This window comes from Salvelinus sp. IW2-2015, linkage group LG4q.1:29 (genome assembly GCF_002910315.2).
Source record: "Salvelinus sp. IW2-2015 linkage group LG4q.1:29, ASM291031v2, whole genome shotgun sequence".
NCBI classification, from domain to species: domain Eukaryota; kingdom Metazoa; phylum Chordata; class Actinopteri; order Salmoniformes; family Salmonidae; genus Salvelinus; species Salvelinus sp. IW2-2015.
In genome coordinates, this window is record NC_036842.1 from 82,516,465 (window position 1) to 82,532,957 (window position 16,493).

At 42.5% G+C, this 16,493-nt stretch overlaps 1 pseudogene; it reads right to left on the bottom strand.

Moving 5' to 3' along the window:
• Positions 1–482: 482 nt before the first annotated feature.
• On the bottom strand, positions 483–16,463 carry LOC111962656 (matrix metalloproteinase-15-like; annotated as a pseudogene).
• Positions 16,464–16,493: the final 30 nt, after the last annotated feature.

The window sequence follows — 16,493 nt, forward strand, 5'->3', positions numbered from 1 at the left end:
TGTCAAGCAAAGAGGCACTGAGTTTGAAGGTAGGCCTTGCAATACATCCACAGGTACACCTCCAATTGACTGAAATTATGTCAATTAGCCTATCAGAAGATTCTAAAGCCATGACATAATTTTCTGGAATTTTCCAAGCTGTTTAAAGGCACAGTCAACATAGTGTATGTAAACTTCTGGCCCACTGGAATTGTGATACTGTGAATTATAAGTGAAATAATCTGTAAACAATTGTTGGAAAAATTACTTGTGTCATGCACAAAGTAGATGCCCTAACCGACATGCACAAAGTAGATGCCCTAACCAAAACTTTAACAAGAAATTTGTGGAGTGGTTGAAAAACTAGTTTTAATGACTCCAAACTAAGTGCATGTAAACTTCCAACTTCAACTGTATATATATATAAATAAATATAATGCACTATAGTCTGCCTACTCCTAATAGCATTTTCACCCAATATTGCATGCAAAGATTGGTTTGCCTTAATTCATGTTTTATTGATACATTTGTGTRAAGGCTTTACAGAGCATGTCCTGCATGCATCATTTAACTCTGCTAATGGACAGAGAGCACACTACAAATGTACAAATAAAGAAAGTGGAATAAAACCATTTTTGTACAACTACAATTTTAAGTATTCCTTCCTCTCCAACAACTAACCAATAGAAAACACAAACAATAAATGACAGAACACGGGTGATACAAAATTGACCACAAACCTGAAGTATATACGACCATTGTTGTTTACATGTGCATAGTGGCTTTGCTGAGGAAAAACCTTTAACTATTGGGTTTCATCTGTCAATTGCACAATACAACAATTGCACTCTGGGTGTTGTATAAAAAGTATTTGGCCTTTGAATAAGAGAAGTTGGCACACAAAGAGTTGGTAACAAAGGGAGAGGGTGCAAAGAGGGGCATTTCCATTTCTTTAAACGACAAGAAGATTTATGGGACATGACTTATGGTTAAGTTCAAAATTAATACCAACTGTTCTCATCACAAACCCATGTGACATATCATCACAGATTAGCATAAAAGCCTCTCCTAGGCAGACAGTGGAGAGCAGACTCCCAGATAAAGAGAGACTGCAGATGGAGTATGTCTACAGTGAAACATGGCAGCATGGGAGAGGGGGAGTCCCACAGGAAGATATCTCCAGCCAAACCGCTTTGGAAAAAAGTATGAAAAAAATAGGAGTGGGGCTCGTTAATCTAGTTCATGAAGCACAATGCCAATGGAACTCCGACCCTTCCCTTCGTGCCACCTCCCTCCCTCCCCTTCGTCCCACCTCCTTGTCTCCCCTTGCCTCACCCCTAAGAGAAGAGAACTCTAACTCGGGCAAAGGAAATGCTGGCAGGCCTCCTAACCCCTCCCTGGCTCTGCACCCAAAACAACTAAATCAGCAACATCTGTGAAATGTAACCCAGACCCAGCACTGTTCTAGCAGGCTTTAAGCCTTCCTAAATATGTGCACGATGTATATAATAATAACCCCTGCATTTAATCTCGCCCGAGGGAGTCTATCTAAATTGTCCCCTTTGTGGATAAAGTCTGGGCTGTTGTGGTCGAGGGGGTAGACTAGAGGAAAGACACAGTGGGAGATGGTGGTCTTGTGTTTACAGCACACACAACTGTTAGACATTCACGCACCACCACTCTGTTTTATAAGGACATTCACGGAAATCTTTAGCTGAACACGCTTAAAACTACAACCGCAACTAACAAAACAAATCTAACACGGGACGTTAAAAGTGCATATTATCTGTTATAAACAGGCTTAAATCAAGATCGGGTAAAGCACCATGGAGGAAAGATAGGGAAACTGTGTGCTTGTATTTTTATGTAATGTTTGTGTGTATAAATATGTGGTAAAACGGAATGTGCCTATGTATGGTGTGTGTGTATGTGTTTGCATGTGTGTGAATCCATTTCTGGAGCAGATCAAACCCACTCCTGCAGGGATCGTTTGCAGTGGACCAAAAGTCTGGGCGCCTCTTTCTTCTGCAGGGTGTTGATAATAGCATAGATCAATAGTAGGATGAACAGCACCAGGACCAGGGGCACGGTCACTATGATCAGGGTCATAACCTTGGCCTTGTTCTCAGCCATCCTCACCACTACATCCACCCCTTTGTCCTTCACATCAGGTTCATAATCCACATCGTTGGTGTAATCCTTATTGGTCTCTCTGTCCACCTCATCCGGGTCTGAGCCAACTGGTGGTTGTGGTTTTGGCTGGTCCACTGTTGGCCACTTGCGGCCTGTAACTGTGTCATCTGTATCTGGGTCCATGCCCGGGGCTCCATCGCAGCCCATAAAGTCTTTAAGGATGGATCTGGGGTAGTCTGGGTCATCCTTCATCTTCTGGTTATCAAACCTCCAGTACTTGGAGCCCTTGTAGAAGTATGTGTAAGCTGGGTAGGGAAGACAAATATTGTTGATGCAAATGTTGAAAAGCACCGAGGGAATTTACTGTGGAAATGCTATTTGTTCGTTTTTTCAAGTTTGAGTCATTTGTCTGCAGTCATTAGTCTGTTAACCTTCTTTGGGTATGCATCTTCTACTCCAACTCTTGACAAGTTCATCACACTTCACAGGATACTGTCATTGCAGAGCTGTGCTAGTCCTGTTCACCATTTGTAATAGTTACAGTACTGTGGAGGAGAAGCCTCCACTTGGACTAGAGACTATTTTTAATTCTCCTTCACAAGTACCTATCCGTTTTGATGAAAATGGAAAAATGAAAAACTACTTATCTGGAAGACATTTGACCATCATAGTTGTTTTTTCACTATAGGAAACAGCTTTGAAAAGCATTAGCTGGGGTGGGACTTTGGTGGGAGAGGAGGAATTATGTTATGTCTGCGGTCAACAACCTTTGCCAGGCATTCCATGTGTCCAAACCCTTTCCCCTCTCAGCTCAGTATCTATAGCCTCCCTCCATTTTTTACAGCCATTATCCCCGATAACAACTCACCGCCATCATCGCTGAGGAAGGCTCCTTTAGGAGAGGATGGGACCTTGCCCCACCTGGAGACAGGTTTCGGGTAGTCTCTGTCACCGGTGCGGGACTCTTCATCAAAAAGCCAGTATCTGCAGGAGAGGACGGTGACAAGACGGATCGTGAAACCGTGTGGTACAAAGGACTGATGACTCACAAGAAACTCCTTTTTCTTCAGTTCTTGGTCTTTCAACACTCAGGGCTAAATCTGTTTTCCCTTGACTAGATTAATGACATTTATCAATAACGTTTAAGATTTAAAAAGATAGCTCGTCAGTCAGTTGAGATCAGTTATGGTAGGGTAAATAAAATGAAAAAAAAATGATATTGGTCACATACACATATTTAGCAGATGTAATTGCGGGTGTAGCGAAATGCTTGTGTTCCTAGTTCCAACAGTGCAGTAATATCTAACAATACACAACAATAAACACAAATCTAAAAGTAAAATAAAGGCCTTTGGGGGCATGTGGTCACCTGTCTCCTCTGAAGAAGTATGTGTAGCCGGTGGGCTCCCACCAGATGGCTGTATCGATCCTGTCTGTGGGGATGCCCTGACCGTACTCTACCAGGGGCTGGGGGTAACCAGGCACCATGTCAGCCTCCCTGAATACCCAGTACCTCTCCCCTACACAGAGGGAGGACAGAGGACAGGGTAAAGGGCAAAAGAGAGGGAAAGAGGAACAATAGAGGACCATCAGGAAGGGGAAGAAATGAGGAAAGATTTGCAAGATTTTATACCCGTGTATCTGGTTTGATTTATCACTATCTCACATTCAACAAAAAAAGTTTCCACTAACAGAGCCAAAAACAAATCCACTTGTAAAACCACTGCAAACAACATTGTAACTGCTTTAACTTCTTATGCATGCAGGGGCAGTATTGAGTAGCTTGGATGAAAGGTGCCCAGAGTAAACGGCCTGCTCCTCAGTCATAGTTGCTAATATATGTATATTATTAGTATTGGATAGAAAACACTCTGAAGTTTCTAAAACTGTTTGAATTATGTCTGTGAGTATAACAAAACTCATATGGCAGGCAAAAACCTGAGAAACAAATCCAAACAGGAAGTGGAAATTCTGAGGCTGGTGGATTTTCAACCAAGATCCCATTGAAATTACAGCGAGATATGAATTTGTTTGCACTTCCTACGGCTTCCACTAGATGTCAAACAGTGGCCTGTTAGAACTTTGTCTGATGACTCTACTGTGAAGGGGGGGCCGAATGAGAGAAGGAATTAGTCACCACTGCCATAGAGTGACCATTCTTTGACCATGCGTGTTACATGAGTGAGCTCCGTTCCATCGCTCATCTGAAGTCAATGTAATTCTCCGGTTGAACGTTATTCAAGAGTTTGTTAACAACAGTCTAAAGATTGATTCAAAACATCGTTTGACATGTTTCTACTGACTGTTACAGAACTTTTGGACATTCGTCACGGTTTTAGTGAACGCGCTTCGTGACTTTGGAATTGTTTACCAAACGCGCTAACCAAAGTAGCTAATTGGACCTAAATAACGGACATTATCGAACAAATCAAGCATTTATTGTGGACCTGAGATGCCTGGAGTGCATTCTGATCATCAAAGGTAAGGGAATATTTATCATGTATTTCTGTTTTCTGTTGACTCCAACATGGCGGCTAATTTGACTGTTGAGTCAAAAAACTGTTGAGCGCCGTCTCAGATTATTGCATGGTTTGCTTTTTCCGTAAAGTTTTTTTGAAATCTGACAGCGGTTGCATTAGGAGAGGTATATCTATAATTCCATGTGTATAACTTGTTATTATATCTACATTTATGATGTATTTCTGTTGAACAGATGTGGCTATGCAAAATCACTTGATGTTTTTGGAACTAGTGAATGAAACGCGCCAATGTAAACTCAGATTTTTTGTTATAAATAAGAATTTTTATCAAACAAAACAATACATGATTATATAGTAACATGAAGTCCTATGAGTGTCATCTGATGAAGAATCATCAAAGGTTAGTGATTAATGGTATGTCTATTTGTGCTTTTTGTGACTGCTATCTTGGCTGGAAAATGCTTGTGTGCTTATTCTATGGCTTTGTGGTGACCTAACATGAATCGTTATGTGGCTTTTCGCTGAAAGCTATTTCAAAGACACTTGAGGGTTGCACATTAAGCAACAAGAATTACCTTTAAAACAGTTATAATGCACACAAGTGTACAAGTGGTGAGAAGAGAAACAAGTATTTGATACAGCTGCGATTTTGCAGGTTTTCCTACTTTACAAAGCATGTAGAGGTCTGTATATTTTTGTCATAGGTCACTTCACTGTGAGAGACGGAATCTAAAACAAAAATCCAGAAAATCATCCATTGTATTGTTTTAATAATTACAATTGAATGTTAATTTGCTTTTTGCATGACATAAGTATTTGTCACCTACCAACCAGTAAGAATTCCGGCTCTCACCGACCTGTTAGTTTTCTTTAGAAGCCCTCCTGTTCTCCACTCATATCTGATTATTAACTGCACCTGTTTGAACTCGCTTACCTGTATAAAAAACACCTGTGTCCACACACTCAATCAAACAGACTCCAACCTCTCCACAATGGCCAAGACCGAGGAGTCAGTTAAGGAATCAGGGAATATAAGACATCAGGGATAAAATGTAGACATGCAACAGGCTGGGATGGGCTACAGGACAATAGGCAAGCAGCTTGGTGTGAGAAGGCAACAACTGTTGAGCGCCAATTATTAGAAAAAATGAAGAAGTTCAAGATGACGGTCAATCACACCTCGGTTTGGGGCTCCATGCAAGATCTCACCTCGTGGGGCATCAATGATCATTAGGAAGGGGTGAGGATCAGCCAGAACTTACACGGGCAGGAACCTGGGTCCAATGACCTGAATGGAGAAAGGCTGGGACCAGCCCTAGTTCTGCATAGGTGAATAAACATTAGTAAAATTACTAACAAACATAACCGTCCATGGATTATAAATCACTGCAGGCGCACGCAAGGCCTCCACCTGCTCAAGCCGCGCATGCGCATATCCAGGCCCGTCTGAAGTTTGCCAATGACCATCTGGATGATCCGAGAGGAGGAATGGGAGCAGCTCATGTGGTCTGATGAGAGACAAATAGAAGCTTTTTGGTCTTCTAAACTCCACTCGCCGTGTTGGAGGTAAGAAGAAGGTAACATGAGTACAACCCCAAGAACACCATCCCAACCGTGAAGCATGGGAGGTGTGGAAACATCATTCTTTGGGGAGCTCTGCATTCGCTGAAGGGTACAGGATGACTGCACCGTATTGAGGGAGGAATGAGGATGGGGCCATGTATTCGCGGAGATTCTTGGCAAAACCTCCTTCCCTCAGTAAGAGCATTGAAGATGGGTCGTGGCTGTGGTCTTTCCAGCATGACAAACGCTGACCCGAAACACACCAGGCGCGGCATTACTAGGAGTGGCTGCTCTCGTCAAAAGCATCTCAAGGTCTGGAGTGGCCTACCAGTCTCCAGACCTGACCCAATTAGAAAATCTTTTGGAGGAGCTGAAGTCCGTATAGCCCCGCGACAGTCCCCGAAACCTTGTGAAGTATGTCTGAAGAGCAAGATTTGTTGGATCGCGCCTGTAGAGGAGTGTGGCAAAAGTCCCTAGCTTGTCAGTGTGAGCATATGGTGGTGCAAACCTGGTCAAGAACTACAGGAAACGTATGATCTCTGTAATTGCAAACAAAGGTTTCTGTACCAAATATTAAGATCTGCTTTTCTGATGTATCAAATACTTATGTCATGCAATAAAATGCAAATTAATTACTTAAAAATCATAMAATGTGATTTTCTGGATTTTTGTTTTAGATTCCGTCTCTCATAGTTGAAGTGTACCCATGATAGAAATTACAGACCTCTACATGCTTTGTAAGTAGGAAAACCTGCAAAATCGGCAGTGTATCAAATACTTGTTCTCCCCACTGTATGTCTGAGGAATTGTAATTATGAGTTCTGGTGTTTTGAATTTGGCGCCCTGCACTTTCACTGGCTGGTGTCATATCCCGTTAACGGGATTGCAGCCATAAGAAGTACCAACGGATATTTTCAACTGGTTGGATTACCGAAATATGGTTCCGTTCCCCAACCTTTTGATGAAGGGCTTTCTAAGAGTCCAATCTGTAGAGTAGAGAGAGAAAGGGGAGAAAGGTATTTATGGGGGTCATAAACCTCACCAACAGGGCAATACATACACTCCATAACAGTGACCAAGATACCGTCCTTCTCCGCTGCAACCCTCATCTTTAAAACTAGAGTCAATCCCCTCTAACAGGTACTCACCCCAAACTTTAATGGCTGATTTTTCACCTACTGTATAACTGGTTGAGAGTTTTAAATAATCAAAACAGCTCTGTCCCTTTAACACGTCTGTATCCACTGTTAAAAACAACTCTTCTGGCCAAATTATGTCTCTATATAAACACAATGTGGACGTCAATATTTGGGGTGGGGGAGAAATGAGGCTCATGGGGCACAGCTAGCAGCAGTAGAAAACAGCTGGTAGGCCTGCTAGCCCTGGCTTGGATGGATTGCATCAGCCACTGCGCCAGATGCTGACTACTCAGGTTTAACTTTGAGCAGAGAATAACACTTGGAGGGCATAAAGTAGAGCAGGGGTACAGGCTACACCATTTATGTGTTCTGATTCTTTTGACTTTTCTGTGTGTTCTCACATGAAGAAGAGCCAATAGTTACRTCAATGGGTCAGTAGTCTGTTTAATTAAAGAATATGATATCAGATCAGTTGTCGTCTGAGACATTATTACTGATGATAGGATGACAAACTGTATCWTGGAAAGTCTACACATTCTAGTTATCAGATTCACATGGAATTGTTGTGCAATTTAAATGTTTAAAATATGAAACTATTTGTGAAAAGATTAAATGTAATTTTAGCTTCTAAATGAGAGAATTGTTTTCATAAGTGAACTATGCTCACTCAGTGGCCCCGCCGAAGTGAACAGACATTGGTTGTGAACTATGAAACACGCCCTTCTCTCCACCACGACAAAAGCCCATTGACGAAAATTAACATTGTGTTCCCGATGACTTGAGGACTGCTGTTCATAAGTTTAAAAGGGCTAATATCAACTACAGAACTAAACCAAACTCAGCGCGAGCTCTGGTTGCGAATGGTTGAATGACTACAACCTAACGAAATTAACATTGTGTTGCCGATGACGTGACGACTGCTGTCCATACGTTTAAAAGGGCTAATTTCAACGTGGAGGTGACGATCGACCCGCTGGAAGGATGAATTTTGACTATACCAGCCAGAATATAGCATGAGCTTATAGTATGGCAACTTGGTATGAACTTTGAACTCTTATTCACTAAAGAAGTGATACATCCTAGACGTCGAGTTAGCAGCAGCAGCTGTAAACGTGGGCTAGGAAAGGACGGACAATCTCTTCAGAAAGACAGGGTACTACAACGTATCCGTTCTACCACAAGACATATTCTTCAAAGGACAAGAGAGATCTCTGCTGGGCAACCCAGCCTTCCATCTACGACCAATCTATCGAAGCTCAGAGTAAATATTTCTTGCATTTTCCTTTTCCAAATGCGGTTATTTAGAACGCATAAGACTCTGTATTTACGATAGCATAGCTTCATAAGGTCCGATAGAGACCCAATCCTTTTGTTCCTCAGTCTTCCCGCGCTTTCATTCAAACCCAACCCCCTTTCTTTGTGTAACCAGCCGTAATATCGTCTCCGTCCGCTAGGGACGTTTTCTTGTATGACATAATTAGTAATCAATGTATGATCCAGCCTGTGTATATGTAATTCTGTGTGATTGTTTAGTTATTTAGTAAATAAATAATAAACCAAAATTTGAATTGCTGATTCAACTTGTTAGCCAGGGTTGGGGAAGATAACCAAGAATTTTACGACATTCAGATGAGACTGAATAAGGTGACGATTAATAATTGACTGCTATTGATATAAGATTACCAGGTCTTTAAGAGTTTATTCGGAAGACAACGGCTCTATAAACATTCTTCCGTGGTGCCCCGACTTTCTAGTTAATTACATTTACATGATTAGYTTAATCAGGTAATATTAATTACAGATAAATGATTTTATAAAATAGCATGTCATATCACTTAATCCGGCACAGCAAAGACATGACAGCTCCCATTAGATTTAAACTATTACACATAAAATAAACTTAATATATGAGAATAAAATAAAATACAGACCTTTGAAAAATACAAATTTTCCATCATGCCGTTCATAACCAGAGTCTATATCATCAGGTAGTCCAACCCAGAAGACCGAGATGGGCATTGGGTAGTTGTCCAGGACACGGTTCCTTCTAACTCTCCAGAACCAGCGACCCTGGCAAAGACAGAAGATACCATCAGAACCTAATCACCAACGTCATCCACTTTTAGGAGATTAGAATGGAGTATGAAGTAATACAACTATACAAAACAGTGTATTCTTAGAATAGCCCTGCTTCTCACCTTGAAGACGAACATCTCCCCTCGCAGCATGGTGACCGTATCAAAGTCCCCGTCACAGATGTTGGGGGCAGTGTGGTCTGGCTGCTTTGGGGGGCGACGAGGCTCATCCCTCCTGATGTAGGGGGTCACCGGCACTGGATCAGGCCAGGGGACGGTGGGGTCTGGGTCGGGTATCGGTTCTGGTTGGTCTGGGGTATAGGTAGGGCTGAGGGGTGTGTCTCAAGGGGACTATCAGGGGTGGTGGTGGGGGCTCGGTCTAGAGGAGCAGTGGTGGTGGAGTCTAGGTCAGGTGGAGCAGTGGTGGTGGGGTCTTGGTTTGGGGCGGTGTCATCATCAGCGGTGGCGGGTGGGTCCTGAGTGGGAGCATTGTCTGGAGATCCTGCACAATCCAAGATGATGACATTATAAATGCTATGGGTTTGACAATAAACCTCATATATCCTTACATGCTTTCTCTGCCCCCACCCCTCTCACGTTTCAAGTTGTATTAGTCGTATGTACAGGATACACATGGTATACACAGTCCAACGAAATGCTTACTTGCACACACACACGGCAGGAAGCTCATTGGGAATGAAGACCTTCTGTTTACACAGAGCGGAAAAACAGACATACAGTACTTACAATCTTTAACTATGAGTGTGAACTGTGATAATGATCACTACATACTGTCATCAGTGTGTCGGCAGTGCACATACAAACATTCACTAGTTGTACAACACACAAAGGCTCAATGACATCTATTCAGTCATGGAGAGAGTATGATCATTGTAAAGGCATGTATGGCATGACCMTGTGAGGGAGGATGTCAATTAAAGGGGTTCTACTATGCATGTACAATACTGTTCAAAAGTTGAGTCACTTAGAAATGTCCTTGATGGCCAGAAACAAATAACTTTCTTTTGAAACTCGTTAGTCTATTCTTGTTCTGAGAAAGGGTATTCCATGCGAGAAAATGCCAAGAAACTGAAGATCTCGTACAACGCTGTGTACTACTCCCTTCACAGAACAGCGCAAACTGGCCCTAACCAGAATAGAAAGAGGAGTGGGAGGCCCCGGTGCACAACTGACCAAGAGAGCAAGTACATTAGTGTCTARTTTGAGAAACAGACGCCTCACAAGTCCTCAACTGGCAGCTTCATTAAGTAGTACCTGCAAAACACCTGTCTCAACATCAACAATGAAGAGGCGACTCCAGGATGCTGGCCTTCTAGGCAGAGTTGCAAAGAAAAAGCCATATCTCCGACTGGCCAATAAAAACAAAAGATTAAGATGGGCAAAAGAACAGACACTGGACAGAGAAACTCTGCCTAGAAGGCCAGCATCCCGGAGTCGCCTCTTCACTGTTGACGTTGATACTGGTGTTTTGCGGGTACTATTTAATGAAGCTGCCAATTGAGGACTTGTGAGGCATCTGTTTCTCAAACTAGACACTCTATTGTACTTGCTCTCTTGGTCAGTTGTGCACCGGGGCCTCCCACTCTTTCTATTCTAGTTAGAGTCAGTTTGTGCTGTTCTGTGAAGGGAGCGTTGTACGAGATCTTCAGTTTCTTGGCAATTTCTCACATGGAATAGCCTTCATTTCTCAGAACAAGAATAGACTGATGACTTTCAGAAGAAAGTTATTTGTTTCTGGCCATTTTGAGCCTGTAGTCGAACCCACAAATGCTGATGCTCCAGATACTCAACTAGTTTAAAGAAGGACAGTTTTATTGCTTCTTTAATCAGAACAACAGTTTTCAGCTGTGCTAACATAATTGCAAAAGGGTTTTCTAATGATCAATTAGCCTTTTAAAATTATAAACTTGGATTAGCTAACACAACGTGCCATTGGAACACAGGAGTGATGGTTGCTGATAATGGGCCTCTGTACGCCTATGTAGATATTCCATCAAAAATCTGCCATTTTCAGCTACAATAGTCATTTACAGCATTAACAATGTCTACACTGTATTTTTGATCAATTTTATGTTATTTTAATGGACCAAAAATGTGCATTTCTTTCAAAAACAAGGACATTTCTAAGTGACCCCAAACGTTTGAACGGTAGTGTATGCATGTGTGTGCATGTTTATCCGTGCGTGTGTGTGTGTGTGTGTGATGGCTGTGAGGGCAGGCTCCTCACCATATATCTTCTGTATTCCATTCCTATCATCCTCTGGGAGTGAGAAGATCTTTGTGTCCATGTACTGGTAAAGGGGAGCCATGATGGCATTGGGGTTATCAGAGTGCCCCAGACCCAGAGCATGGCCCAGCTCATGCACCGCAACCAGGAAGAGGTCAATACCTGGAGGGAGAGAGGGAGAGAGAAAGATAGGAAGAGGATAAAGAAAATGAATATCAAAAGATATCAATAGGATATACATTTTGAACAAGGAAATAGTAGCAGTAATAGTGATTGAGGGGGAAATGRGGGCAAACGGGACAAAATCTATCAAACCTGATGGATCGTGGTTGTCAAGGGTCCAGGGTTCATCTGCGTCAAAGTGCGTGTCTCCGCCCATCCCGGGCCCTGGGTAGTAGGCATGAGCCAGAGACCCCCCCTCGCCCTCAAACAGAGACATGTCTCCATGGAAACCAGATGCAAACAGTATGATATCTAGCGCGTCCTGGCTGCTGTTGGGGATGTCTTGGAAAGCGATCTCTTCAAAGCTCAGTGGAGTCACGCGTTCCCACACCTCGAAAGCTCTGCGGATGGCCTCCAGTGTCCGAACCTCACCAACCTTTGGGGTGGTGTTCATAATGCTGGGAGAGGGGGTTGGGGATAGGACAAAATATTCTTAGCACATACACTACCAGTCAAAAATTTGAGAACACCTACTAATTCAAGGGTTTTTCTTTATTTGTACTATTTTCTACATTGTAGAATAATAGTAAAGACATCAAAACTATGAAATAACACATATGGAATCATGTAGTAACCAAAAAAGTGTTAAACAAATCAAAATATATTTTACATTTGAGATTCTTCAAATAGCCACCCTTAGCCTTGATGACAGCTTTGCACACTCTTGGCATTCTCTCAACCAGCTTCATGAGGTAGTCACCTGGAATGCATTTCAATTAACAGGTGTGCCTTCTTAAAAAGTTCAGTTGTGGAATTTATTTCCTTCTTAATGCATTTGAGCCAATCAGTTGTGTTGTGACAAGGTAGGGGGGATACAGAAGATAGCCCTATTTGGTAAACGACCAAGTCCATATTACGGCAAGAACAGCTCAAATAAGCAAAGAGAAACGACAGTCCATCATTACTGTCAGTCAATACGGACAAAAGGTCAATTTCAAGAACATTGAAAGTTGCAAAAACCATCAAGCACTATGATGAAACTGGCTATCATGAGGACCGCCACAGGAATGGAAGACCCAGAGTTACCTCTGCTGCAGAGGATAAGTTCATTAGAGTTACCAGCCTCAGAAATTGCTGCCTAAATAAATGCTTCACAGAGTTCAAGTAAGACACATCTCAACATCAACTGTTCAGAGGAGACTGTGTTAATCAGTTATTCATGGTTGAATTGCTGCAAAGAAACCACTACTAAAGGACACCAATAATAAGAAGAAACGTGCTTGGGCCAAGAAACACGAGCAATGGACATTAGACCAGTGGAAATTTGTCCTTTGGTTTGGAGTCCAAATTGGAGATTTTTGGTTCCAACAGCCATGTCTTTGTGAGACGCGTGTGGGTGAATGGATGATCTCCGCATGTGTATTTTCCACCCTAAAGCATGGAGGAGGAGGTGTTATGGTGTGGGGGTGCTTTGGAGGTGAGACTGATTTATTTAGAATTCAAGGCGCACTTAACAAGCATGGCTACCACAGCATTCTGCAGCGATACACCATCCCATCTGGTTTGGGCTTAGTGGGACTATAATTTGTTTTACAACAGGACAATGACCCAACACACCTCCAGGCTGTGTAAGGGCTATTTTACCAAGAAGGAGAGTGATGGAGTGCTGCATCACATGACCTGGCCTCCACAATCCCCCGACCTCAACCAAATTGAGATGGTTTGGGATGAGTCGGACCGCAGAGTGAAGGAAAAGCAGCCAACATGTGCTCAGCATATGTGGGAACTCCTTGGAAAAGCATTCCAGGTGAAGCTGGTTGAGAGAATGCCAAGAGTATGCAAAGTTGTCATCAAGGCAAAGGGTGGCTACTTTGAAGAATCTCAAATAGAAAATATATTTTTCACCGGTAGTGTATATACAGAGGGTCATTACAAATGACGTATGTTGTCAGTGGTCTATACACATATGGGAATTCAGGTCTCTTTGCAATGTTGTTTATACTGACGCTTTGCATGCCAGTCAGGGGGAAATCTGTTTGAGATTCCCAACATGGTTTTCTTAGAATCCCCCAGCATACATAGGCTTACCACACCTRTAAGTCAGATGGTTCTTGTCCCACTTCTGGCCAGTGAGAGCGTAGCGTTTCCGCCTCACACCATTCTCAGCCTGCTCAACAGATTTGTCTGGGACTCCACAGCGAGGCCTTCTCATGGCCCTAAAAGGGGAGTGAAAAACACAATTGAATAGAGCCCAGATAACCACATAGATATATAGGATCAGATACATTGTTCATTTAAGGCTAGAGAGTGGTTCCACAGTGCTAGACCAGGAGGTGCAACTTTTGTCTCAGAATAGCTCTATAATGAAATCATGACCTTACATTATTACATTATCTTGACATCATTATCAATTTAGTTTCTATCAGTCTGTACAGTATAACTGAGGCTGCCAGTGGCATCCATACTTCAGTGTGGCTTGGTCCATCTCTCCAGTGACCTCTAGGCCATAGAAGCGCTGCATGTCACTGACGGCATTGGACAGGATTTGAGAGGACTGCATGGTTGACATCTGTCTGCTGGCTTGAGACAGGTAGCCAAACCTCCGCAACCACGACTACAATTATACAACAGAGATAGATAGATGGCGCGAGAGCCAGAGAAGGAGACAAATAGAGAGACAAGAGAATTGAGAGATTGATTACAACATCAAAGGGAGAGCAGTTAAAATATATAGAGGACAGAGAAACATATGGTTTCTATTACTTCATGGCATTACTCTTTGAGTCACACCTTATTGGCAGTTTAGATAACCACAGGGTCGGCCCAACATAATAGGACAGAGCAGACGTCATTGGGTGTAAGAGTAAAAGCAAACAAATTCTACATAAACTGTCTAAATTCGACTGTACAATATATACCATTAATATAGCCACAAGCAGACGTCTGTCTGGCTGTAAAGTCTGGCGTACAATATTAATATACCATTGATAATCCAATGGAAACAAGAGACCCAACCAAGACAGCACAGAGAGCTTGCCTTGCAAAAGCCTTGACAGGGGAATTTAAAAACAAATGGGCCCACTGAGCACAACCAGAGAGCTCATGCTTTCTCTGTAAACAAGCCTGCACTGCACACCTGCACACATAGACCCACTCACACACACAGAGGGGGCAAGAGAGAGACAAATAAAGAAAAGCAGCTTCAGGCCACCAAAATGGTGACTCATAAAGAGTGCTCAATCTGGATATCTTGCACAACATGCCTGCAGGATAAGCAGTACAGTAGGTGAGGAACACATTGTGGTTTACAAGCATGTAAATAGTTTAACCCTAGAGGTCAAACTTTTATGCAACACAATTACTCCTAATGCCTGCCATGCATGAAGTGGGAATGTTGCCCAATATCCATTATTGGAAAGGTCAAGGGTCATACATGTGTGCATCAAATATGTCCATGAATCAGCGCATGTCCTCATGATCAATGATGAGAAAATGAGAAGTCATTAGATCACATAAAATGCAAGATGAGTTTAGATTACCTGACCACCAGGATAGAGATGGTCATGCTACGTTTCAGTTAAAGGAAACTAAATTCATCAGGCGACTGCCACAAATCCACATATTTACGCACCATAAAAACGTCCATATTTTTACATTGAAGGACACACGTATACAACATACTGTACCTCTGCGTTGAAAGGGACTTCGTCCGCATTGGCAACAAGCCTGTTGCACAAGAGCAAGACGATTGAGGCCATTATTTGTTTCCACAGCCCCGGAGAAGCGCTTCTCCAGAGAGATGCCATCTTTATGCGCCCTCGTTCGCCCATGCAATGGACTGTCAGTCAGATGTGATTGTAAATTTCCATCAAGTGATGAGAACTGCTGTGACTACATAGTCAAACGCCTTGGTTGAGTTCAAGTTCTCTCCGCAGTTCAACCACTGGGCATTGGGTCGAGGCGCGCTGAAATCAGATCGTTTGCAAAACAGCTCGGGTTAGAACTGGTAGATATTATCCCTTAATGTGATCATTGATTATTTAAGGCCCAAGACAGTTTTCCATTTATGTCCCACATGAGCTAAAGGTAAAAACAGCTTTTCTGGCATATTAGTGTTTTACCTACTTCCCCCTTCAATAGCTTTCTTGCACGATGAGGGAAGAGTAGAGAAAAAGTGTGTCAACAAGCTTCATGTTCTGTTCTTGGTGGTAAGATGTATCCGTACTATACTCAAAAAGCAATTGTGGAGGATACTCAAAAATACAATTGTCATAGTTACTTCCAAGAATCCAGAAGGTCTTTTAGATTTTAGTTCAACCACTGTATGCCTMTTGCAGGCTGTCCTGGATTACATTGATAGTCCAATAAACTCACTGCCTTCTGAGAATACAAACAGAGCAGTGACTTTCGGCTAGAGAGAACAGGAGGAAAATCAATGTAGCCTACATACTGTGGGAAGTCTATTAGGCAAGGCAATTTCTCTAGAAAATCAACTCCCCTCCCCCTTAGGATGAATTATAGACTGACCACTCAGAAAGCTCCTATTGCCATCTGCTGATAACTAAGAATCACTACACTACTATTTGATCAAATCGAGTGACACTATAGTAGGAGTTGAAGTTTGATGAGACCCAGTCATGATTTAAACCAGTAACTCATGTTTGAACTTGTTTGTAACCCACAGCCATATTATTGAACTACAGGGCTGAATGCT